General features: G+C 39.8%; 1 protein-coding gene and 1 long non-coding RNA gene across 8 annotated transcripts in view; both read left to right on the top strand.

The window, feature by feature from the left end:
- The window catches only part of GNAS (GNAS complex locus), a 236,362-nt gene that overhangs the window by 52,173 nt on the left and 156,854 nt on the right, over positions 1-27,335 (top strand). The window lies entirely within an intron of this gene.
- On the top strand, positions 703-22,454 carry LOC117885760. Of its 7 annotated transcripts, none has more exons than XR_004647839.1 (5): positions 703-1,830; positions 12,196-12,320; positions 15,938-16,162; positions 18,187-18,607; positions 20,104-22,454. It is a non-coding gene; the product is annotated as an uncharacterized LOC117885760 (long non-coding RNA). The 7 variants fall into 7 exon arrangements; XR_004647842.1 differs by having other exon boundaries at positions 704-1,830; positions 18,187-18,564; XR_004647838.1 differs by lacking the exon at positions 18,187-18,607 and adding an exon at positions 17,879-17,950 and having other exon boundaries at positions 707-1,830.

The following is a 27,335-nucleotide window of genomic DNA, read 5'->3' as shown; positions in this document are numbered from 1 at the left end:
CCCTTTAAATGCGGAATGAGCTCAGGTAGAAAGAACGCAAAAAGCTCCCCTCATCAGCCAGGGCCCCGCCAGCAGCTTCAGGGCATGTCCGGCCAGTTATAAATGGATCATGTGTTGCTATTTTTAGCCTGAAGAGGATTGTAAATATAAAAGGGTATAAAGTGCAAAACTTAGCAACAGTCGCGTTTGTTTGCTCTCTCTTCCCTCCCTCCCCCCCACACTTTGGCAGGAATGTGCTTGGAGAGGAATGAAGCTAAAGCAGGAGATTTGTTGGGTGATCCAGCTTGGACTTTGCACTGTGCACAACTGTGTTTTTTGTGGGAGGGAGAGGGGGGGCTTAAGGGGGGGGGGAGGGAGAGGGTGAAGACCGGCTTTTCAAATATTGTTTTAAGAATGCAGCTTTGCCAGATCTGATGCACAGTAGAAATGAAAGCACTCGGGGAATAGTGGGGAGTGGGGGTGAAGTGTGGGGGGGGGGGGAGAGACCAGGAATAGGGGCCATTTTGGGAGAAGTTGGAGAGGAAGTGTGGGTATTAGAGGACAGCTGGGGGGGAGTGTGTGTGTGTGAGAGAGAGAGGAGGGAGAGTGGGTAGTTATGGGGGAAAGGTTGTGTGTGGGGGGTGGTTTGATTGAAAGTGTGTGTTGGGTGGGGAGTTTTGGGGGGAGGAGCAGAGGGCTGCCTAGATGAGGACAGAGTTCAGCAAATGGAAAACACTGACATTTTATAAAAATAGCAACAGCTGGTTTAAAAATAGCATCTGGTGAAATAAATGTGCTGTAACTTGTGAAACTCTCTTGGGAACATTTCCCTTCTCATCCAGTCCTCCCCTGTTCCCTATTTCTTCTGTAAAGAGAAATCCCAAGGCAGATCCCTCTGTAGAATGACAGACTAAATCAGTACTTTGTACATGGCAGAGAATGAGTTTTGGCTATTTTAATTTAATTTTATTTTTAATGTATTTATTTTTGAGACTCCGTGCCAGTGAGGGGGGCAAATTCCCATTTTGCTGAGCCTCATGCCCAGGGATTGGGAAAGTCAAATTAGAAGTTTCCTTTTTTTTTTTTTTTCTTTCTTTCTTTATTCAGTTTTACTGAGTTTATCTTTGTTTTTTAAAGACCTTCTTTTGCTTTTATCAAATCAGTTTTGAATGTTCTTTTCCTGTTCCAACCTCCCCTGTACTGGCCACAAGCAGCCAGACAGATGGATTATAAATCTTCAACAGATTTGCAGATCTGTGAATCTTAAGAGCAGCAGCTTCCCTGGCAGCTCCTCCAAAGGGAGGTTTTGAGGTGCAGTGGCGTTCTACTGTGTTTCCTACAGATGAGAAGGTGCAGGCTCTTCTCCAGGAGACTTGTGTGATGGCAAAAGGGAAGCCACTCAACTGTGCGATAGAAAAAGGACGAAGAGACCTTGAATAGCTCTTTTCTTTGGAGCAGGGGACTGACTTCTTTCCTGAGGGGATTAGGGGATCAAGGAATGAGATGGTTCCAGAAAATGGATCAGGGAAGGGGCAGGAGGAAGGTTATGGGCAGGATTCAGTTAAGGAAAGACAGGAGACTTAGGGATATTCTTGGCTCTGATGAGCGTGGAAGGATTTGCAGCTTTTTTGAAATCTCTCGCAGCCCTGGTTGTAAACATGGTGCTTGTTTTGACTGGACTAGATAACTGAGGCAGAAATATTTAGAAATCACAGACAGATAGACCTGTTATTGAAGCTGTTCTAGCTGACTGGGGGTTGAGAAAAGTGAAGTTTTAGTTTAGAGATTACAGTAACTTTCTTAATTTTCTACCAAAACATCTAGAGCATTCAACCCCTTTTCATAACCCAGGTGAAAGACATTGGCGGATCTGAAAGTGTATTGTTTTGACTTTGGAGCACCTCACTTCCTAATCAGTCATATTGCCTCTTTAAATTTAACATGGTAACTCTAGTCAACAGTAAATGAAATGTCCGGACCGTTTTTTACAGACCAGAGAGAGCACAGATCCTTTTCAGAATAAAATTCAGTCACAATTCTTTTCTGGTATATTTACTTAGAAACAGATCTATGCATGCAGGATAGTTAAGATGTTCATGTATCTCGTTTGTACAGTATCAGACAAATATGTATTCATTAATAAGAAAACTAGAGGATAGTTCAGACCACATAACTTTGTTGAAATATTACTATAGCCTCTGGAGATGACTGATTCAAGAACTGAGTTTAAACAGTACTTTTTTTTAAAAGCCTGAGATTATCACCAAAGGTGTTTGTCAAATGCTTTCTGCAAACCTCTGTCACATTTTGTGTGCATGTTTTATCAAGCTTAATCGTATTTAGTATGCTAAGAATTTAGCATTTAATTGCTTTTTGAAGTCTTTGATATTCCACAGCTTTTTTCTCTAGGTCATTTTAAATGTTTTGATGTTTAAATATAATTAATATGAAGTATAACTAATTCCTTCAAGCAGTGTCATTTTAAAAACAGAAGAGTACTTTCATTTACTATAAAGTAAATAGAAAAAAATGTTTTTGTATTCAGTTAAAACTGTTACCTGGTTATGTCTGTTTTATTTTAATTAAATTGCTGGTGATTTTTTTTTTTTTTTAATTTGATCATCACATACTAGATCACCACAATTAATAGAATGCAGAAATTTCTGTGTATAAATCCAAACTGAACATTCACTTTCCTATCAAAATATTATTATGGGAGGATATTACAGACTTTGCTTGGCACAGTAAGCAAAGAAATATATGGATGTGTTAATTTATTCCAGACCAAGTAAATTGGTATGGTTTATATAAATTGGAAATGCTTTTTGCCTATTAAATAATTTGCTCACATTAACAGTAATTGACTAATTGCTAGATGTCTGAAAAATATGGTGATCACCTCTAATCTTGAACAGATTTTTGGTTTCAATGTGTGGGCTGTTCCAGAAATCATTATTCCAAAGTAGCTGGGGGTTTTACACGTTTACTTTCTTCCAGTCTACAATTTCTGGTGCCAAAAAGAGGGGGAAATTAGGTAAAATGTATTCTGAAATTCCTCTCCTGGGATTCTGAAAATGAATAAATTAGGAACTTTAAAATCTGATGATGTAGTTTTGAGATGCAGTTGATAAAAATATAAAGATTCAGGTACATACAAGATAATGAATGGAGAAGATTTCTTAATATTTAGTATTAATATGCTATGAAATGTGTATACAGTTGAAAATATAGAAATTGTATTATCGATATAGGATTGCTGTGGAATATATTCATGTTAAATTAGAATAAAATTTGTAATCTGTTTGTTGTGCTATTGTAGCCTAAAGGTGCCTATCAGTAAGGTATGAAATAAGTCTGATTTTTAACATCACTCTGCTAGAAAGTTCTTAGTGTTCTCTCTTTGAGTTATTCTACCTCCTGCACATAACAGATTCTTTCCCCAGATTTTTACTATTCTCAATTTTAGAACACAGTTGACACCTCTTTTCATGTTGATAATTAAACAGCTAACTAAGAGTTAACGGCTGGGATTATGTCATTTTAGAGTAAAAGAATTCCACAATTTATATTTTTTCACCTGTCTGAGATTTACATAAGTCAAACTTGTGATTCTGCTATTTTCAAGTGAAAATATAAATAACAGTAATATGTAAACTCCTTCTGCAGCTGGCAAGGTGTTCAACATGAAGTCCAATAATTCATCCAGTAAAAACACAGAAAAGGATTAAAATGCCAATATATAGTTTTAAAACAGCCTCTACACTTAAAGTAAAAATTAAAATATAAAAATACAAATAAAAAAACTAAATACATAAATATAAGGATGGAAACACACATGATAGGTAACACCATAATTTAAAATGGAGAACAGGTATAATTAGGAAGCTAGATAAAATATGTTTGGGTTTTTTTTTAATATAATATGTTGGTATAAATATAGTGAGGTAATCTGGGGAGATATGTAAAATATGAGTCAATTTTTATAGGAGTGAAATGCTCTATTTCTTAGTCATGAAGACAGAAAGTATTGTTAGACTCTTATAAATAGGATCTTGCATTGTTTGTTTGTCAAAAATGACACTGACATCAGTAGAAGTTTTTAGAATAGGGATTCAGAATTGAGTCCTAGAAAGTTGGCAGAGAGGTTACCCTTCGTAAGGAAATTGCTAAGGAAATAAATACAATTCTGTATGCCTCTAAAAGAATGAAATTAACTTATTTTTTTTCCTGGTGAATTTGTCTGTTGTCTGATATCATACAGAGACTGTAAAAGATGAGAAAGAGGCAGCAGCAAATTTTGAATAACTCCTTTGATATTTGGACTCCTAACCGGGAAAAATACCCCTCCATTCAATTTTTGAACTGTAAATGAAAAAAACAAAACTAAAATAACAGAAAAGCCACAACACATTTATTGCAACAAATTTCCAGATGGGATATTTGAAATCCTGGAGCATGTCCCTTCATTTTCTGTTGTAATAGAGATATATTTTGAACTATCTTTTTTAAGAACTAAATAAAAATGTCAGTCTGAATTTTAGATCCAAATGAGAACAATTTAGGAATAGCTAAAACTTTCCTTCATCAAAATCATGGAAACATTCCTTTTATTTTTAGATACAGATATTTCTGTAATCTCATTACAGAAATTATAAAATCCTATTATAACTAATGAGATTATAGCTGATCAGATTTTCGGTTAAACATGAGATGAGTATCGAACTGATACTTAATTTAGTCCATGTAATTTTAAAATGTGCTAAAATGCATGGAGGCTATAAATTGATATAAAATTGGGTCACAATTTTTTTTTTAAATCTTTACACTATAAATTCTTTGGACAAGGATCAGCTTTGTGCCAAAGGTGATGTACATCCACAGTGTTAAATATTTAATAACAATGACTACTTTAAAAGAAAATGTGCTAGCAAATCTACTATTAATAGGAACTTATTTATGAATTTTAAATGAGAAAAACAATTAATTTACAAGCTGATTACAGCAAAGACATTTAAACGTTTAAAATCTAAAGATAAAATTAAATACCAGAATCATCCAGTTGATGAAAATAGCAAATTCAATCCCACATACACAAAGAAGACCAATATTCTGGGGAGTTATAGCATGTTTCACTTTGTATATGTTTTTAAAATTGCATTTTTAAATAACAGAAGCAATGTAACCAATGAGACACTAATTGGGGGATTTTAAATTGTCCCCTTATAATTTTTGGTAAGACAAAATTCATAAATTCAAATAAGGAAAATAGTATTTTATTTTGGTGGAGGAGGATGGAGTCAGTTCATGTTTGCTGAGGTTGTTCAGACCATGAAACCACCATGCACTTTTAGCCATCAGTCTTTTTAAATGAAGGAAGATATCTTGAAAAATTGCCCAGAACAGTGTTTGACAGATAATCTCTAGAGGCCTCATTCTGCTTTCCTTGTGTTCCCAGATCAACCTCTTTCCTCTCCTATCCTCTTTGTATGCTAGGAGTGCAGGAACAAACCCTTATGTAACTTTATGCTAATCTTGCACTTCGTTTTTATAAATTCACACTAGACGAGGAGAAAATTGTGCGTGGTTTGGAAAACTTCACTGGTCATTTATAGTATTTGCAGAACCAAACTCACTGAAGGTTTGGACCCTGGTCCCCCTCTTAAAAATAAAATAATCAGTACTCTCCTGAGTTAAGTGAAGGAATAAGGAGCCTTGGACAGAATTCTCAGTGGTGGCCCTGAGCTCTGTTTTGCACATCTTAAAAGTATTGTCTTTGAAATATCCTTGATGCTTTGACAAATTGAAAAGACGAGACTCTTAAGTTAATTCATATTAAAACCACTGGTGTGATTATTAACAGACAAAACTATGTAACGCTGCATTCTGATAAAAGAAACAAATTCAAACATAAACCAAGCAATCCATCCCTAACTCATTTTGGCTATTAGGCATGGAAGCAAACTTTACAGAAAAGCCTTATAGCACTTTAGGATAGTTAAGGTTGAAGTGTCAATCTCAGTTGTGACATTGTTTTGTTCATCTATGTTGCAACTAACGGTTTCTAAATTCTGATTTCCTGAGAGTTCTTTCAGAGTCTCTCAGTAAATCCTTGGATGTGTGTAAGAGTTTGCGTGATGGACTGTAGCTATTCTAGGACCTGATCTAAAACCCACTGAGGTCAATGAAAGATTCCCATGGATTTCAGTGGGCTCTGGATCAGGCCCTAAACTCCTAACAATCATGTGAATGTGCATTTCAGATTTTTGAAACCTAGAGTGTATAAAATGTGTTTTTAGAAACTTTAAAATAAGATGATTGATCCACATGGCTTTAGCCACACTGGAAAAATATGTATCGATGATTATTTCACGATTGGTAGTGCATACTCAGACAAATCATTTATGCTCTGTAAATCCCTCTGTCATTTGGGATTTTGGGGAGGGAGGGAGATATAGCCGGATATCATTGACAATTTACCAAACCACTCACAAATCTCTCCCTAAGGCAGTATATGCCTACTAAAAACAGACTCCTGGGGATCATTACAGGAGATCCCCTGCCAACAAATGAAGAATCTCCCAATGTTATTGAGAGGACACTTCTATTCAGTACAACCAGAAATGCTTCAATATATTTCTCACCATATCCATCCTGCTCTGCTTTAAGAGGTTGTGAATGTGCTCTCCTATTCGAGGTTGTTTCTGTGAGCAGATGCAGTTTATTGTACCAAATCCATATAAGAGATCTGTATTCATAGCACTCTCTTTCATTGAGAGGCAACATTTCAAAGTCAGTATAAAATTCCTGTCTTTGAGGTGGCTGGCTTCCCCTAGCTCACTGTGCTATTGATTTCTATAGGCTTTATATGATTTTAAAATAATAGACTCTTAATTGCATAGAAATATTGAAATCACTGATGATGGGTTCGGATAAAATTACCCTTCCTTAAATAGTCAGGCTTTGTGTGGGGGAACTCTGCTGCGGGAGGCCAGTGATAGGAGGGGAATTAATCAGACCATCAGCTGGGAAAGCAGACGCAGTTCCTCAAGCCTTTGTGGGTGATTCCGTTCATGGAACCTGCATAAACATTACTTACTCAAATATTCTTTGGGAAGCTCTAGTTAAGAATCTACTAGCACTTCCATGATAAGGGACTGATTTCAGGAGTTAATCTCTCAGCTGCAGAAGTTAACTGCAACTTGAAATTTGGCCACACACAATCTCAACTGTGATTTGTCCATCTTGGCCAAAATTTCTAGACTCGACGCCCTAAAGTTAGGCTCCTAAGTCTGTATATTCTGCACCTAAATGTAAAGTGGCCTGATTTTCATTAGTGTGGTAAGACCACAAATCCAATGGGAGCTGCTGGTGCTCAGCATCTCTGAAAATAAGGCCACCTTTATTTAGGTGCAAAGATAGGGACTTCAGAGCCTCAGTTTAGGCAGCCAGGTTTAAAAGCATTAGCCTTTTGAAGTTAACAGCCCTGTTGAGCCATTCTCAGTCACGCAGGTGAGTGAGTCCAGCATAAGAGAATAAATTGACTGCACGCTCTCTTGCAAATCCTTGTGGGTTGACTTCATTTAACCAGGTGGTGTAATTCAGTGCTGAGCACTTCACATCTCCCATGGGAGAAGCAGAAGTTGCAAGCAGGCAGGACTTCTCCGGATCAGACGGCTATCCTGTCATAATGCTTTGCTGGAGGAACTGCACAGCAGGTCAGCTTTCCCATATATGGGAAAACCCTGCTCTAATTTTTAAAGCTCCCTGTTGTGGCTGTGCTGAATATGGGAATTTTATAAGCAAAGATGGATGCTTGTTGTGATCTTTTGCATGCCAGGACCCAGAACGCAGTCGTTTCTAGTCTTAATTATAAAGCCTAGTTGCAGCCCTTATGCAGGCAAAGTTCCCAGTTATTTTTCTGGGAACTTTGCCTGAGTAGGCATGCAGGATCTGGCCCTGTGTGATAGTGGTGCTGATCTCTGAGTTCTGGACACAAACCAAACAGCTGGGGCATGGGGTGTGTGTGTGTGTGTGTGTGTGTGTGTGTGTGTGTGTGTGTGTGTGTGTGTGTGTGTAAAAAATATTCTTTATTCTGCTAAACATGTAGTACAACTTTTTTTGCCATTTCATTTGCAAAGGCTCTTAACTAAGGCTGTAGAGCAGACTCATTCATCTCTCTAAGAAGTGGTCTCAGTGCCACTAGATGGGACAGAACACCACACCCAGAAGGTGTGTGGGTTACACTAATATTCAGGAAACGTTTGACTCCCCAGAACAAATAGCCTATTTGCCAATCCCTACCGTTGGAGTTCTTTTCCTTCTTGGCAGCAGCTGTCCCTTATTTCTACAGAAGAGATAGGGAGGCTGGCACTATGTGCCATGGGGCACCTTTTTCCCTGACTCCGGCTTATTATGGTCCTCAGACCATAAAGGAGGCCTTTGCTGGGCCAGCTGGGCTCCTCCTTCCTGCAGTGAGGCACTGGTGAACAGAATACTTGAGTATTAGTCCGTTGTATTTAGCCTGAATTTGGCTTGGCTCAGGTCTGTGTGGTTTATCCATTCATGCCATATACAGATAACAGGATAGTCATGGTGTAGATTTAGAGGACATGTCTGCATGAGTAGTAGCTGACCGTGGACCTCACCTACAGGCATGGCTATAGATGTCAAGAGGCCCACTTTATTTTCAGTAATCATCCCCAAAAGTGTGCCATCCCCCTGTGGGAATGAGTGTAATGTAGGTAGAGCATTATATTGAGCCAATGTTTAACTCTTTGGGTTTAAGTACTGCTTGGCCGGAAAGGGGCTTCATTGTGACATAGTAGTCCACAGTGGATATTTGTTTGCATCATAAAATCACCCAACAGTATGGCGCATCTGATGGTCTGGTCAAAAGGGTTTCAGGACTGAAAGAGAATAGGTTGCGATGGTAAATGTGCTGGTTAGGAAATCTATAATTGCCTATGTAAGGATTTATACTAAGCTCATCACCACTATATCGGAACACATTACAAGGATTATTGAAACCCTAGTAGGCCAATTATGTAGTTATTGTTTGGCAGCCCTGGATATATGGATAAATGAAATCTAACTACCGTACTTACTGACTGCCACACGAGCTAGTAACCTTAGATGCATTGAATTGACAAGTATGCCTGATCAGAAGCTGAAAATGAAGTCTTTCCCTTCCCTTTTCTGTACATGACATCAGACAGCTGAGGAGGGGGGTGATATGCCAGACTGGACTACTGATTTGCTTAAATTCCACTTTTGGCTACATTCACCCATGTGGACTTTGGGAAGAGAACACACAACAAGTTACGGCTGGCTACAGTATGGGGAATGGGAAGAAAAAGGACAGCCTTTCTTCCTTCTGGGACTACTTGCTTGGAGATTCAGGTTCTCCTTTGGGCATGTCAACTTACAAAAAAGAACTCTTACCTTACAGAGTAGGGTGCAAAAGAGTTGTCCATTCCCTGCCCAAATTATACCTGGTCCTGAACCTTTAAATACAAAAGCAAAGGGATTGCTTCTTGCTAGAGTATAACTGTATCAAGCAAGTTAAATTAAATCATACAGTAGCTGCTTTTCTTAAAATGTTTAATACCCTTGGTTTGCTGTCATTGGCCTGCTAACGGCCTACACTACTTCTAAGCCAACAAGTGTTCCGAAGTACCTTGTGGTGCTGTTAGTGGCTATCCTGATGTTTATCCGTTGATTTGGGGTTGCAATGAAAACACTCCTTTGATGCGAGCTTGGCTCACTGGTCCAGCAACAGAAGTGCTAGCATAAGCAGATTGAGAACCTAGTATTTTTTTTATAATGAACTTGCCTAAATGCAGTTGTTTTGCGGCTCATCCAACCCCACCCCACCCCCTGAAATCTAGTAACTTTTTGCTCCCTCGTGTCAATTTTTTTTTTTTTTTTGCACGTTCCATCTCACTATATGTTATCATCAGCATATTTATCATGAACCATATTTAATACCTGTGAGACTGTGGATCAACTCAGCAATATAAGAGAGAACATTACAAGTTCTTACTGGCTGGAAATTAAAAAGATGCAGCAGCCAATATCAAAATTGCCACTTTAGGGCAGCAGCTGCTTGGTGCTTCCAAATTTAAAATCACAGACTTAGAATTAGTTGCTTGGAAAAATAAAATGGGTCAAGGTTGTTTTTTGGATTACAGAGAAGGGGAAATTTAACATGGGGCTGTGGGGCGGGGGAATTGTATATAAATGATTTCAGAACACAACAACACATGACTGCCTTTAAAAGTTCCTAGTATTTACAGGAGGACTCATTTACATTAGACATTGACCAAATTGGTATTTAAAATAAAAAATCCGGGACCAATGGACACATGGATGTCCCAAGTCCTCACTCAGCCCTTCTGGAAAGCCTTGAGGCTGCTGTTTGTTTTTTTAACCCCCCCCCCCTCCCTAAAGCTCCTGCGACCTATAGTTAAGCTGCATTGTCTCCTTTTGAATAGCAGCTCCTGTCCCAAAGGATCAAGCATTTCAGTCAGAACAGAAGCAATAAATGTGTAAGGAGTAGAATAAATCCTTAACCTACCTTCTCCCTCTATTAATCCTGGAGATGCTTCGACTTTCCAATGTCTAACACTGGCTCAGAGCCAAACCTAAATGGAAAATGAATGACAGGTTGCCACTTCTTGAGTCTGTTCTTCTGTGGCTAAGATCTAGCTTTCTTCCTCCAATTGAGAAAGCTACTGGAGCAGGGATTTAAACTTTCACTCATCAAGCAAAATGCTGGTGTGTGAAAGTTTAAATCCCTACTTCTTAGCAATTTCAGAAAAATGCCGAAGTGGTAAGTAATGTACTCCTCCCCCCCCACCTTTGCTGAGCATCAGAATGGCAGTGCAAATGCTGAATCTTATCCTGACCCCGTGCAAGGCTACCTAAGTAAACATAAAGGGAAAAACTAATTTTTGTGAGTTTTTAATGAAGATCCCAGTGCTGAAAAGTGAGTTAATGTGTTTTGATTTGCTTTCTCTTGAGCTATTCGTTGCACCTTCTTGTGGTGACTTTGGAAAGAAATTAATCAAACACACATTGCAAATTGTCAAGTGAAAATGTTTATCTCGCTGCAATGTCTTCTAAGCATTTACAACAAGGAATCAAAATGATTAGAGCAATCTATCTACCCTGTTGTTGTAATTTGAACAAATAATGTGGTTCCTCAGTTAGGCATTTGGTACGTAGATATGTGGTCTTTGTCTTGTGTGTTCCTGGATTTTTCTAGTGCTGTTGAAATTCCAAGATGCTGCAGTCTGTTCAAGATTGTAGATTGTCTACTGTCCTTGGAAGGAAATCATCCTTCAAGTCTATGCTTTGGTAACTTGCGTTCTGTAAGCTTGGTCGCTGTCCTTTTGGAAATCTCTCTCCAGATGTGTGTGTGTGTGTGTGTGTGTGTGTGACGCTTTGTCGTGCTTGCAGTGTCCCACAGCACATAGGACCCGAGAAGGGCTGAGCAGTCACCACTCTGATTGAAGCCAATAGCAGTTGGGAGTGCTCAACCCCTCTGGAAATCAGGCCCATACTCTTAGACAGTCGGACTCCCTGTGCGTTCTCTCAGTTTTGCAGCCCCAACCACTTGATTCTACTTGTTGATATCTTAGCCTGAGTCTGTACTAGGTTTCTGGGGCATTTTTTTCTCCACTTCTGCTAATCTCATGATGCTCCATCAGTGGCTCCTGCAGCATTTTTACTAGGGATGTAAATAACGTGTAAAAACAATAACCATGTAATCAATTAAAATTCTATCGGTTACACAGTTAAACTTTTAACCAGGGAACTAGGGGTACGAAGGGTGCTAGGAGGGGCTCCGCTGCTGGCCTCGCACCCGGGAATCCCCTGCTGCCAGCCCCGCACGTGGGGGTCCCCACTACCGACCTAGTGCCCGGGGATTTTGGCTGCCGACCCTGCGCCACGGATCCTAGCTGCTGCCCCGCCCTTAGAGCTCTGTGCAGGGTGGCAGCAGAGTCCCGGGCGCATGGCGGCAGCCGGGACCTCGTGCATGCTGGGACCCCGGAGGCAGGGCTGACAACTGGTACCCTGGAAGCTGGGCTGGCAGCTGGGACCCCGGGCGGAGTTTAATCGTTAACAGAAACTGATAAACATCAAGTTTATTGGTTAACCGGTTAAACTTTTACATCCCAAATTTTTACCATGATATAATTTACCTCTTCTCAGAGCATGTTGTGCAAAGATTAGGCACTGCCCCTTGTGGACTGAAGCTATCAAGAGTGCAGTGAAAATGGAAGGGATGAGTTGGACCAATGTCTACATGAAACTTTTTACAGATTTTCAGTTACCCAGTAAGTGGAAGGCTTATTTTTTTTATATCTGTTTATTTGTTAATAACATGGCTCTCTTCTGTTTCGCCTTACTGTCTAATTGGCTTTTCTCCTTTTGGCAAAGGAAGTCTGCTCTCTCCTGCCATGAGTAAAGCTTTTTACAGACAATCAGAAGGGAAAATGCAAAGCAAATGTCGCCAGATCCTTCCAAAAGGAAAATGGCCCTCAGAACGCTGAGATGTTTGCAGCAACCCCAAGGAAACAATAAAACAAACGCCAAGCTGTATTTATGGGAACTGAACTATCCCTTAGGTGTCCATGGGAAGCAGGATTGTGAGATATGAGCTGGCCAGTTGTGCCAGTGAAAGCAATGAAATGAACTTAATGGGCTCGTTAATGACCTCCATGGGATAGGTGCAGTGTCGCTCCCATGGGAGCGCCATGTGGACTCATGCCTGGGGAAGCACACTTCCTTCCTGGAGCACTGGATAGCACAAGGAGAGCACAGCTGGTGTCAGGTGTACACGGAATAGGAGACGTGGCCCTGTCAATTAAACTAATGCTGACAGTGGCACCAGTCTGGTGGAGCCATTGTAGCTGGCACCTCTATGTGTAGCCCAAGGCAAGGAAAGGCTGTAACCACATGCAGGCAAGGGACCTGATGGTGCGAGTGTTCACCACCACATGGTGCACACTGCTGGGAGTTTCAAAGGACAGAATATTCTCAATCTTGATTCTTCAGTAGCCCTCTCCGGAGTTAAGTGTTAGCCTGAGTTCCTTTTTGCACATATGCAAAGAACACATAATAGAATATTCTATAACCATCTTTCCCACAGGCCTGCTCTAGGACTGTCTATCTAAACATCTCCTTTACCTTGACAATGCTTTGAAGTTATTTGATTTATTATGAGTAGATTGCCTGACAATAACCATTTCTGTCTATCAACGCAGATCTATATTTGTCTCCTTTCTGGGACATAACAAGGTATTGCGTTAATCCATTATTTGGAATAGTTGACACAGCAGTCACTGTTTCAGATAGTGAAGCTCCTTTCAGAGGTTGTTTGCTTTATCTACAAACCATAACTCTTTAGAAATAGCAAAAATATTAACAAAAATAGGTGGAGAAAGCAACAAGGTCTCCCTGTCAGTGCATGTGCGAGGATTGGATCCCTGCAGAATCTGCCATGCCACCGTAAGAAATCAGCAATTGCTTTTCCTTTTCAAGTGCTTGTGCAGATTCCCTTTGTTTTCTACACCCATTTCAAGTGCAGATTTCTATGCACACACTTTAGATTCATAGTGAACATGAAAACAATTGCACCAAGCTGCAGTTTCCTCCTGGATCAGAGATGGGTGAAAGCAGTGTCCTGGCTTGTTACTTTTTGTGCCATCTTTGGTGCCGTTCCCATGAAAAAGATAGCTTTGACCAATCCTGCTTGTACCACCCACCAAAATTTAATTTTTTTGTTATCACCCACCATGCAAATAAATCAAGAGCTTGTTTTGAATGCAAACATGAAAAAGGCAGAGACTAGTAAATTGTTGTTTTAGTGTGGACAGTGTGTGTTGTGCTGGATAATGCAAAAACTGCACAGTCCTTGCACAAAGGAGAAATACTATAGTACTCTTAGAAATCATCATTTTCCATCAGTCTGAAACACTTTGTCGTGGTTGATTTTAACTGAACCAAATTGACAGGCATCAACTCTGAACAGGGATGCTAGGGTGGATCGGAATTTCCTCTTTGCTTGAAGAGAACTGGCGCATTGGTCACGTTAATCTGGCCGACAAACAGACAGAAAACAGAGCAAAAGGATCAAAGGTTTCCTCCAAATCTTGGAGTGATCCCTGCTCTCCTGCCTCTGGCGGGGGAACCTCACAGAGTGCGATGCTCTACAGATACGAAGCGTAAATGTAGCACTAACTGTGTATTGCACCCACAAAACCCCCTATGTGACAGAGACAGCACAGAGCCTGGCCCTGTACTGCTTGAATTGGGGGTGGGAGGTGGAGACTGGCTGCTATGTTATTTTTAGGGCCTACCTCTCTTCTGTCATATGGCTCCCTTACATGTTTCTGCTGTTTAAACTGAAGCATTCCACTTGATATTCAAGGCCCTCCCCCATACTCCCCTCCCCCAATAATTTAGACACAGTAACCTCCACTGCCTATGCACAGGCTCTCTCTTGAGTGAGTGACACCCCTGCTTCCCCCCAAAACTCCCCATGAAGTGGAATGGCACCAGCTTTGCTGCTGTTTCTCCTCAAGAGAACGAGCAGGATTTGCCCTTATGCTGAGCCTTTTCCTTGCTACAAAGAAGAGCAATAAGGATGTGCCTCTTGCTAAGGCCTGTAGGGAATTTAATCCTGCATTTTAAAACCATTTAGCAATGAGGGTTTCCTCTGAAAGTTGGCACCTGGCAGCAGGCAGCACCCCCTCCCCCAGTGCTACTGCACTTGAACCTGGGACCTTCTTGGCCTAGTGCCGAGAATGCTGAGTCACACTGGCATATTTATGACCAGTGATAAGTAGGCCGCAAAGTCGGTGTTCAGATCAGCTCTGGGTTCTTCTCTGGAGCACTTAAGGTCTTTACCTTCCCTCCTCTGTGCCTCTGTTTTTTTTGTTGTTTTTTTTCAATCCATCCAAATCTTTCCCTGTGGCCAGTTTGGCTCCAGCTCTCTCTTCCCTGTACATACAACCCATTATCTGGGTTCCCCCAAGTCTCAAGGGCCTCAGGACACACTGGATGCCTCAGGCCATGGAGCAGCCGTGGAGCATAAACAATTTTACTATCGTATCCACATAGCAGCCCTAGCATCCTCTGTTTTAAAAAGCACCATCCATATTGGCGGGGATTCACCCAGGGGAGTTGGGCCCATACCCTGTGGTGGTCCCACTGTACATAGACGCTGCAGAGTGGGGAAGCAGGAAGCCCCAGCAAGCCCTGCCTGCCACAGAGATCGGTTATACACACAGAGATGGTCAACACACCATTTAAATTTTTTTTTTTTAAAGTCAAAGTTTTTTAAATTGAAATTTTCAAACTTGAAAAACAAACAAACCAATACCCTAATCAAAAATGCTGTGGAAAGTTTTTTAGCTTTTTTGCCAGCTGTGGTTACACCCAACTCTGCATAGTCTAGCAGAAGTGGGGGAATATAGGGCTAGCGGGTAGAGCTGTCAGCATGGACTGGAGCCATAAACCACCTGGGGGAGTGGGTGTGTGTGTGTGACACAGGGGTCCCAGTCACCATTTCAATTCAGCGACTGGAATAACAGCCACATAGGAGTTTCTGAGCAGCCGCTGCCCAGGCAAACAGCGTCGCGTTTGGCTCTTTCACTGAGGCTGAATCCTGTGCTCCTGTAAAGGAGAAGAACTTGTTGGTTGAAGAAGAGGCCTTAGATTGTGAGTGAGGGGAGAAGCCAATGCCTAGACAAAGTGCAGTGTTGCCAATGCCAGGTGCTGAAAAATGTCAGGTCCAAGAAAATCCTGATTTAAAAAAAAAAAAAAAAAATGTTGTTTGGCTTTGTTTATTTGCATCCTAGGTTTTGTATCTTTAGGACACACAATTGCAAGCTTCTCACTGCAACCAGTAGGGCTAGAAATTTACTTTTGTTATTTGTTTTAATGAAAGCTGGGATTCTCACTTAATCACATGATTCCAGAAGCTGGGGCATTAAGAGAAACACAAAACACTGAGACTTGCCAACGCTGCAAAGAGAAATTGAGCCTGCAGAAAGATTTGGGCTTAATACTTGGACCTGTTCAGAACTGGTGGGAACTAGTCCACTCTTCTCTCTCTTTATGGACACAGCTGTTGTTCTGCCTCTCCAATGAGGGTGACCTCCTGAATTTCAAGGTAATAAAGGCTAACCACTGGAAAAGTACAGGACAGAGTTCACTTTTTAAGGGGCAGCACCCTACAATTTTTTCAGCCCCGCACAAAGAATGTATTCCTTGTTTAAATAGCCTTCCTTAACTCTTTTTTTTTAACTTGAAAAGCGGCTGCAGTACAATATATAATTTGTACTGTATTACTTAGAGACCAACTTTTTCACATGGGAATTTGAACGGGGCCCCAAATAGCAACATAACTTAAAATATGGGCATAGTGGAAAGGAAAAGAGGGGTCTCAGTCCCCCTCTCACAACTAGCATGGCCACGTAATATCCACATGCTTCATCAGAAGCATTTCATAGGGAGACGCAATAAGGGAAAAAAATCAATAGATTTTAAGGGCAGAAGGGACCATTATGATCATCTAGCTTGATCTCCTGCATAACACAACATAACAGAAACTCAGTAATTTCTGCATCAAGCCCTGTGTTTGAGCTATAGTGTAACTTTTAAAAGATATCCAAAGTCTTGATTTTAAAAGTTCAATTTGTAATAAATGGTTCAAAACGCAGACAGCAGCTTTGGAAAAATGTTCCAAACACATTATGTTCTCTTAAAAAACATTAGTTCTGTGATGTTATCGGCATGCTAATAAAATGCCTTCTGAAGCTTCTTGGGAGGTTTTCTTACCACCCTGTTGGCAAAGGTCCTTTGTGTATTGTATTAACCTTTGCACAACATTTTTCAAGAAAGTAAGGCTACGAAGAGCATTTGGGGAATGTGAAGTAGTGACGTTGCAAAGGAGAGACATTGGAGTAGGAAGTGACTCTGTGATATTTAGTTTCTCTTGCTTCGCAGTATTTAGAAGAATCCCAAACAACATTTTTAATTTTCAGCATAAAGCAGGACTCTTGCTAGGCAGGATCTGTACCAGAACCGATCATTTTGATTCCCGAACAACATATCTTATGTTAGTGATGTTTTTATTTCATAGTTTAAAATATATGGATTCTTGCCTAATTCACAATATTTTGGAAAATCCAACTAGCGATACAGCAGTAACAGCCAGGATTGACTGTCAGCCACCTTTTAGATTTTCTTGAAGTTTTCTCCATAATAGCTATAATGTAGCTTGTTGTTTAATTTCCTTTTGGGGAGAAAACCCAGAAAAGTTATAGAATTATTTAATGGAAATATTTAGGCATAGAAAAGACAAAAAAAAATCTGATAATTTCAAAAAGGTTAAATAAATGTCTCTATTCACCTCATTAAGATTATTTAAGTACCTTAGGGAAAAGCTTATTTTTAGCTAGATGAGTGCAACTGCTTTCATACATATATTATGGATGCTAGAAACATACATGAAAGATTGCTTGTAGCTTTCCGAATGTGCACATCAGCTTCATATCTAAAATCTCAGCTGTTTGGGTTCGGTTTTGTTTTATTGAGGGAGAGCTTCAAATCAACAGACCATTTGCCAAATTGCATTTTCAGAAAGTTAAAAACATGCCCCCACCTTATTCAACATGACCCAGCTACCTGAAAGGGCTTCACACTTACAATCAGTTGCAGTAGTACATTCATTTCTGTCACATAGATCTAAATAGATGAATTGGCCATCTGCAATTAATTCGCATTGTACAAATAGTTTGAAAACTTAGCAGTCCATATTCGGGACAGAACAATCTATTTTTAGCTTTTCAAGCGAATCAGTGACATTCTTTCAATTTTTTTTCAGCTTAATTAACACACAAGAAATTTGTAATCCGAGAAGGCAGCAGAAACAGAAATCCCTGAAACCCATTAATATGTAAGAAAGCAGAAGATGGCAGCTTTGTGAGAGAAATGGGCAGCTGATAGGAAAAAAATGTGTGGTGATTTGTGAGGGGAGGGGAGGTGTTCTTTTTTTAATAGGGGGACAGACTAATTTTATACAGCAGATTTGTTGATTTTGAAGCATACATTTACAACTGCTAAATCCTGAATTCATTATTCTGAACATGGCAAGAGCTACGTGGAGGCTGACATTTTCCCTACTTTCTAAAGGAGATGCACAACTACAAAAAGGGGAAGAGTACAGATAACTAACTTCATGTACAACAGTCATCGTAGAATGGCCTAGCTTGGGGTTGGGCCTGAGACCCTTTGCTCACATGCGTTTGCAAGACTGGAGCTTTGTACAGACATGTGTGTGTTCTTCCGTGTTTCACATTTTGCAAGCAAACAGGAGGAGTTCAGATATAATCACCATTTTCATTATAAACCTGCAGTGGCAAATGCAAAACTGTACATGCATGTCTAAATGAATGAAATACATCACTAATGAGAGGATATTAATTGAAGGCTTAAAGGCAAAACTGTCACTGTGGCCGTAGGAAAAATGTTGGTTCTAGAGACAAAGATGGAACAGGAGAAGATTGAAAAGTGAATGAAGGAACAAACTCCAAGCACAGTCATTGAATAAAAAGTAATAGGCGTTTCTTTAAAATAATTGTAAAATCTCTGCACATGGAAATGGGCATTTGTGTGTACAGATTCACACAATATTAGCTGCAACACTTGTCAGCAGCCAGGGCCGGCTCCAGCATTTCTGCCGCCCCAAGCAAGCAAAAAAAAAAAAAAAAAAAGCCGCAATCGGCGGCGGCAGTTCAGCGGCAGGTCCTTCGCTCCTAGAGGGAGTGAGGGACCTGCCACCCCCTAATTGCCGCAGGTGCCGCCCCTCTCCCTTGGCCGCCCCAAGCACCTGCTTGTTAATCTGGTGCCTGGAGCCGGCCCTGTCAGCATCCATTGGGAATCAACACACAGTGTCTGTACAGTGTGAGAGCTTGTAGAACATCTTCCCAAGTAAAAAGAAACCTTGATAAAAAGCTGATTTGGAGTGGGCAAGTAGAGAAACGAATGCTAATAAATGTTCACCCTCTTTGGGAGCTCTGTAAAAGACTCCCATGGACTGGGCCAAGGCAATATTTTCAAAAGCACCCACGTGATTTAGGAGCCTACATGCCTAAGAAACTTTTGAAAATGGGACATAGGCTGCTAAATCACGTAGGCCACTTTTTAAAGGTATTTAGGTGCTTAAAGATGCAGATAGTAGTGTTTTCAAAAAGGCCTAGGTGCTAACTCCCATAGTTGCCTACGTGCTTTTGAAAATCCCATTTTGTGCCTAATTACATTTAGAAATCTGGTCCACAGGCACTTCTGAAATTTTTACCCCAAAAGCAAGTTTCAGTTGCCCAGCTAGCTTCAGTATGAAAAGATTATCAGAATTAATTGCAGAAACCTTTTAAACTCCTTCTGTAATACTTATTCATGAACCAACCCAACCCTGTGACAACTTACAAACAAGATGTGCACCAAAAAAGTGCATTTTACAAGCAGATGACTAAATTTAGCTCCCAAAACCATAAGCACCTTTGAACACATGAAGCTAGGTAGAATCCGTGACTATCATCCAAAACAACGTGTCATTTTGAATTGTCAGTTCAGGAAACCATTTCCTGAAGAGTGTAATTAACTTGTTTAATGCTGATCGGTTATGTGACATAACATCAGTATAGTAGAACCTCAGAGTCACGAACAACTCGGGAATGGAGGTTGTTCATAACTCTGAACAACACGTTATGGTGGTTCTTTCAAAAGTTTACAACTGAACATTGACTTAATACAGCTTTGAAACTTTACTATGCAGAAGAAAAATGGTGCTTTTAACCATCTTAATTTAAATGAAACAAGCACAGAAACGGTTTCCTTACCTTGTGAAATCTTTTTTGTAACTTTCCTTTTTATTTTAGTAGTTTACATGTAATACAGTACTGTACTGTATTTGTACTGTATTTTCTTGTGGGGGAGGGAGGGTCTCTGGCTGCTGCCTGATTGTGTACTCTGGGTTCCAAATCAGGTGTGTGGTTTACTGGTCAGTTCGTAATCTGGTGTTTGTAACTCTGAGGTTCTACTACTTTACAGGTGAGATTTCTTCAAGTACAGCAAAGCAATGACTGCTCCATTGAATTCAGCAAACCTCTCACACCTACATCAACTTTCTGGGAGCACCGGTCAATCATGAGAAAGTCCCGATTCATCAATAATAGTCCATTTAGAATTTTTTGAAGACTGTCATTTTATTACCAGAATTTATTTGCTAGGAAGTATTTAAAATTATTTAAGCCCAATCATATATTTGTGACTATATTTATTTATGCCACTGTTCTCAATGTGTGTTAGGGAATTCCTTTCCTGTATTTCACTGTAGCTGTATGGAATCTACAGGAATTTACTGTTCATGCCTCTGCCTGCTTTCTGGTAATGTGCCCTCTTTGTCATATGATACCTTTCTTCACTTGTATTAAAAATGTTCAGCTCTTGTAAATGTGACCTCCAGTCTTATAGTCTGAAATCTACAATTCAGTTGTAATGCCAGCCATAAAGGGCCCACTTTTCAGGACTGTCTCACTTGCATGTATTGTTACCATCACTGCATGCATTATTGTGGCAATTGTATGACAAATTAGGCATGCATTTTGGAGCCTATAATTGAACATGTGTAATTTTTGAAAATCGAGGCCTAAAATAAGGTGGGGTTTTTTTATTTATTTATTTTGTTAAAAATGTTTCACTGCAAAAGTTTTACATGAATGCATCCTATATTTAAAAGGGTGTTATATATATACACACACACACACACACCATTAGATTCTAATGTCCTTATTATTTAGAAACAATAAGAATATTATAAAGCTGCCCAGAAGTATAGAGCAAGGAAATGTGCTATTACATCTGTGATTAAAGAGGCATGTGGCTAGTGAGTGGAATGAACTGTCAGAGAGTGTTGAAGAGAAAGGAGTGAAGTTGTGAACTAGTGTTTGCAGCTTAGTTTTCTGGAATCTAGAAATTTCTGGAAGGTGAGAAGGGTATCCCATACAATGTTCTATAGAAATCTGTCTTGTTCATCTTAACTTTTAAGTCTTCGTAGTGATGGATTTGCTTGGTATTTTTCATTCTAACTGTAGTAGACATGAAAGCTGCTGATCAGTGCTACAACCTGGAGTTGAATGTTTTGCAATTACCAAACATCCGTGTAAAAATGTATCTGACTCTATGGGCCTGATTCTCATTTGCACTGAAGTCTCTCTATAATGAAAATTATACATGCATAAAGTTGAAAGAGGTGGAAGGAAACAAATATATTTCTTCTGAAGTAAAATGTAAATTATTGTCAAGAATTTATAGACAGGATTCATGCTCATCTCAAAATGTGTGGTCCTTTCTGGCCAGCTCAGCACCAGTGCACTGGGCTTTTAGCACATTAGGACTGATTTGATTGAAACTTCATAAGAAGTTAGGTGGTGAAAAAACAAGTAAGTTGGTTAAAGTGCATGAGTATCTATAAGCAGATACAGAAGAATTGCAGGCCTAACTAATTAGTGAGCTGGGATTTGGTTACTGTGTTTGACTTACAGAATTGCAAGTTTTTCATTCTGGACAATAGGTGTATGCTCTTGTGTGTCTGAGGAATAACTATGCTTACAAAGCAAATCACATACTAGGTGTTTTGAGTTTCATTTCATAAAGGCTTTGTGAGGATTTTTTCATTGAGTATTTTCACTGCATTAAAACAAACAGTGGGCTTTTCAGATGAGTGGAAATCACAGCCACCTTGCCACAGCGTGGCAATCACTTTTTGTGCTTTGTTTGAGGAAGGGAAAATGTCATCCTTAAAGTATAATTAAATACAATAATAAACAGGAAATTGATCCCAAAAGTCTGATTCTCTTTGTTTTAAGAAAGTCTGTATCTCTTGTGAGGATATTGAGACTCTAAAACACCTATTTAGTGTAACAGTTGCAAAATAAGTAAGGTAGTCAGTCATACCATTGGCTTTTATAGTCCAGCTGGTTACTTGCCAATGTAAACAACAACTTAAAGGCTTATTTTTACTAGAATTTATTTTCATGTGCATTTCAAATATAGTCTGATGTGAACCATTCCAATGTATCCCTAATTGCCAAGAGGAATAACTATTTAACTACTTATTGGAATAATGTTGTTGTTTATAAAAGAAACTGACCCAAATTGTCATCTCTAACGATAGAATAAACCTCCTCTTCTACTTTATTCATTTTCTTCTTCCAGGGTTACTCTTAGAAAAGGAAAACAGAATATTTCCTTTTATTTTTTTTAAACACAGAGATTAAATCTATGATTCTTTTCTCTGAATAGCCTTGCAGCCCACTGTATTGTCTGTTGTTGAGTCAGATTACACACTGTACAGTAGTCAAGTCTTTAAACCATTGCATCATTAAATAACAGTAAGTACTTTATTGCTGCTGAATCACTTACGGGAAAGATGGGTTTATCACCTATTTACAAGTGCAGCACAGGCCCAAAATATTTCGTACGTCTCCATGTACTGCCTAACCTTCTAATTGGACAAATGATTTAAATGGAATAGCTCTTTGCAACTGTTCTAACCCAGTGGGTTCTCAACCAGGGGTGGGCCCCTTCTGGGGCCGCATACAGGTTTCAGGGGGTCCACCAGGCAGGGCCAGTGTTTGCCTTGCTGGGGCCCAAGGCAGAAAGCTGAAGTTCCACCACATGGGGCTGAAGCCTGGGACCCTGAGCCCTTCCACCTGCGACTGAAGTTGATGCCTGAGCAACTTAGCTTCCTGGGGTCCCCTGTGGCATGGGGCCCCAGGCAAATGCCCTGCTTGCTACCCCCTAATGCTGGTCCTGGCTTTTACATGCAGAAAACTAGTTGTTGTGGAACAGATATTTTATAGCATGGGGGGGGAAGAAGGGCTCAGAAAGGAAAAGGTTGAGATCCCCTGTTCTAACCTATTCTGCTTGCAAAATATTAAATAGAGGGAAATACAGTAAATAGTGCAGTAGGATCTGTAAGCTCTTGCCTAGCCTCAGAGTTAAAATGGAAATTGCTCTAATTTGTTTGGTTCTAGTTAATAAATATTACTTCAGGAGGAAGGGATAAAAATGACTTGGATATAAATTTTTGCAAATATTTCTATGAATTACAGAAGTCACTCTGCAAGTTGGGTAATGTGGCCACAAAAGGCTCTAAAAGAGAGAGAGAGAGTCTCCGGTCAAAACTTGCATCCAAGGACTGTTCAGCTAGATTCAGAGTTTGACTAGGACACATCTGTTCCCATAAGCAGTGGGAAAGTCTGTGTTGCTGCTTCAAAGGTGAAGGAATCACAGAAGGGTTTCCACATCCTTGCATGTGCACTGTTGATGTGCAGTTTGCAGGCAGGTGTTCCAAAGGGAATTAGGGGAGCGTAGGCTTGTCAAACAGAAGTAGTGGGTTCAAGCATAGCACATACCAGCATGCTGAACCTCAGAACCCACAGCAGCCCTTTTACTCAGGCTTTGCTCCCTTTTGAAGGATTTGGTCTAATCTTCGTAATAATCAAGATAAAAGGACGTGATGTGCACACGGGCTGAGTATTTGCAGCTTACGCTGACTTTAACTGGAATCCTGGCTGCTCAGCACTTCTGAAAATCTGGTCCATAGTTGTTAGCTAACATATTGCCCAATTCTGTTCACTGAGTTCAGCTGGAGCAGGACCGTTATCCCTTTGTTCCTCACAGTGTTGTCAGAAAAGGAAGACAAACGTTCTGAAAGTACGGACTTCAGTCGGAGTTGTATGCATGTTGTTTTTGCAGGCCTTAAAAGAGGGATACCTACTCTCGAATCTTAAGAAGATTCTAATTTAGGACCTTGTTGCAATCATTAAAATCTGCAGGCAAATAACCTTTTGTTCTAAAATAAAAAATAAAATTTCTTTGTCATCAAGAAATTTAAAAAGTTCTTCACTGTATTTGCTATGCTTTTGCAAAGCAAGTCAGACAGTAGAGGGAGCACAAGTTAACTAACAGCCACTATTCCGAGAGCCATGGAGTCAACATTCATGGCACCATAAATCAGGTTAGTAGAAATCAAATAAAGAAACAAACAAGTAAAAGCCAGTTGGTTTGTGGTCTACAGGAAATGGGGGTGGGGACTGCAGTTTGTCAATGGAAAATGGGTTAAACTAAACAACGGAGAGAGGCCTAAAATGGCACCTTAATATGGAATCTCTGCACATTTCAAGGGAGATTGTATTTAAATTCCTGGATCAGAACCTGCCTCCCCAGATTTGGGTCTGGGTTGGATTCAAAACCAGAAAGGGACTATTTTCTCTTTCTTGTTTGGATGGAAGTGATATCTCAATAGAAGACTTCATGCAGTTTTGGTGCCGTAACCATTGAAGCCAAATGGGAATATTGGTCCTAAACTAGCCTGGAATTGAAACCCCAGCGTTGACTCTTTACCCCATTTCTGCTAAACAATTGATAACTGTACTGAAAAACAAACAAACAAACAAACAAATAACCCCACACCCAATTAATTATAGAAAGTAATCGACCATGTCCCTTTGACAATAACACAAAATCCTTAACAACTGATATGCTTCACAATGCAGAAGCCAGACTATATTGAGAACAATTGAACCTGTGCTGGTCTCTTTGGTTTTGAACATACAGCATCTCCAAGATACAGTTTTCTTACACAATGAGCCAAATGTGATTGTGTTTTGAAGTACCACGGTTGAACTTGGATTTGTTGCTGAAATGTACATTTTCTTGGGGATCGTATTCATTACTGGGTTTGTTGCAGCTAGAGAATGACATTTACCTGACAAACTTTCTGATATAAAAGCCAAACTCAATTGGCTATAAACTTTAACATGAAAAATTCTAAGAATCCAGGGTTAGATGTTACATTTAGAGAGAATGTAGGACAGCAATACGTGAATCTGGTCGGCTCTCTTTATCAGTTTTTTCAGTAAAATGATTTGAGTTTAAGTTAACTTTTTACTGCTTAAGAAGATTATATGGTTCATAGAAAAATAATTCAGACTGCTTAATTTTTAAAGCTTTTCTAATAAGAAAACTTCAAAGAGGTTCTTTTCATGATAGCATTAAAGTAAAGCAGGTAAAGTGAAATGTTCCGACACTGGAATGTAGTTTGAAAACATAGATTTTTTTCTTTTTAACCAAAGATGAATCCATAGAAATATTTGTACAAATCTGTATAAAAAAGAACAAAATGTATTTTAGTGACTAAATGCTTTATTAAAGATAAATATAATAGTTGATAGTGTGACCATTTTGGAGATATGTCTGTATTCAATTGCAGATTCCGTTTTGCTTTGTGAACACCATTTTGTGATTGTAACCTTTACTGCAGTCTCCACTGTGTGTTGCAATGTCCATGTTGGACTCAGATATGCAGTCTGTGCTGAAAACCAGTCTAATCCTTTTAGTCAGTCTGTTCTAGAGACTGTGTATTGGTGATAAGGTGTGGGGCACCTCAAAGAGGGCTAATAATGGCCCTTGCTAGCTCTCTCATTTCATTGACTGATTCTTCCCTGTTGGAACAATGAGTTCTCTACTAGTAGGGCCATTGACTTTGAATGGCTCTCAATGACTAACCCAGTTCCTTGGGACAAAAGACACAGAAGCAGCGGAGGAGAGATAGGGCTGGAGCGAGGAACTCCTGGACAGAATGGGAGTGAGATGGTTTTAAAAGAAAGGTTCCATGAGGTTTCTAAGGAAGGGGCTAAATTTCTGTCACCACTTGTAAGCAGAACTTGCTGAAGAGAATGAAGACAAGAGAGACTCTCCCTTGCTTAAAGATGCTGGCCAGAACCAGGACTTGCAGACAGGGTGAGATCAGACTAGGGGGGGTTGAATTCATAGATCTGTAATTCTACTGTGCCTTTTTAAGAGTAAAATGTGCGTGGTTAGGAAGTCCTTTGCTAAGTTTGTGTTCTTGCTTTACTCTCCCATTGGCCCTGATAGGTATATCTACATTTATTTATTTATCTCATAGAATTGGAAGGGACCCCGAAAGGTCATTGAGTCCAGCCCCCTGCCTTCACTAGCAGGACCAAGTATTGATTTTACCCCAGATCCCTAAGTGGCCCCCTCAATGATTGAACTCACAACCCTGGGTTTAGCAGGCCAATGCTCAAACCACTGAGCTATCCCTCCTAGAAAACCAGACCTCCCACAGCCAGGTGGACTCTTATTTTCTTACATACATATTAAGAGCTGGTAACAACCGTAAATGGTAAAGGAATACAGAAGATTTGAGGCATTATAGGTTATGAATTACAGTAGGCATATATTGTTTCTGTAACAATTATATGGGGGGGTTCTGTATCAGATCATCTCATTTGCCCCATATTTCCTCATATAGTTCAGTAGTTAATCTAAAAAGGATCAGAGCAAAAGATTTGTTTTAGAATGGGTTAAGGGTGTAGAGTATAGGAGCAGCATAATAATTTAATTCTATTTTTAGGATCATAGCTATGCTGACCGAATGTATGTTCAGTCACTCAGTATAGCCTTCCCCACCTCCCCAACCAAAAAATTATGAGGTAAATTATAGCCATCAGGCTTCAATACATCTACTGTAGCAAGTGTAGATCAAGGCAAGGAATACAAGATAGGGAATAGATCCATTGATTAGACCAGTGGCTCTCAATGTTTACAGACTACTGTACCCCTTTCAGGAGTCCTATTTGTCTTGCATACCCCCAAGTTTCACCTCACTTAAAAACTACTTGCTTACAAAATCAGGCATAAAAATACAAAAGTGTCACAGTATACTATTGCTGAAAAATTGCTTATTTTCTTTGTTTTCATACAATTATAAAATAAATCAATTGGAATATAAATATTGTACTTACATTTCAGTGTATAGTATATAGAGCCGTATAACCAAGTCATTGTCTATATAAAATTTTAATTTGTACCGACTTTGCTACTGCTTTTTATGTAGCCTGTGGTAAAACTAGGCAAACATCTAGATGAGTTGATATACCCCCTGGAAGACCTCTGCATACCCCTGGGGTTATGTGTTCGCTTTACTGAGAACCACTGGATTAGACAGTCTCCAAACAAGTTGGAAGTGCATGGGGCTTTAGCAAATGTACTACACCTGACATGCAAGAAACAAAGACAAATTGAGCTAAAACCACACTGGGCTGTACTTTATTAGAAGGATGTCAGTCTTTCACATATGTATAGAATACATGACAGCTGCATATATACCTGAGCAGAGATTGAAAAATCTACTGACCCATGGCAAATAGGACACTTCCCTGTATAATTGTGGATACCAGCACATTCAACTT

This window comes from Trachemys scripta, chromosome 12 (genome assembly GCF_013100865.1).
Source record: "Trachemys scripta elegans isolate TJP31775 chromosome 12, CAS_Tse_1.0, whole genome shotgun sequence".
In the NCBI taxonomy this organism is placed as follows: Eukaryota; Metazoa; Chordata; order Testudines; family Emydidae; genus Trachemys; species Trachemys scripta.
Note: the sequence above shows the minus strand (reverse complement) of the source record. Positions and strands in the feature narration are given on the sequence as shown.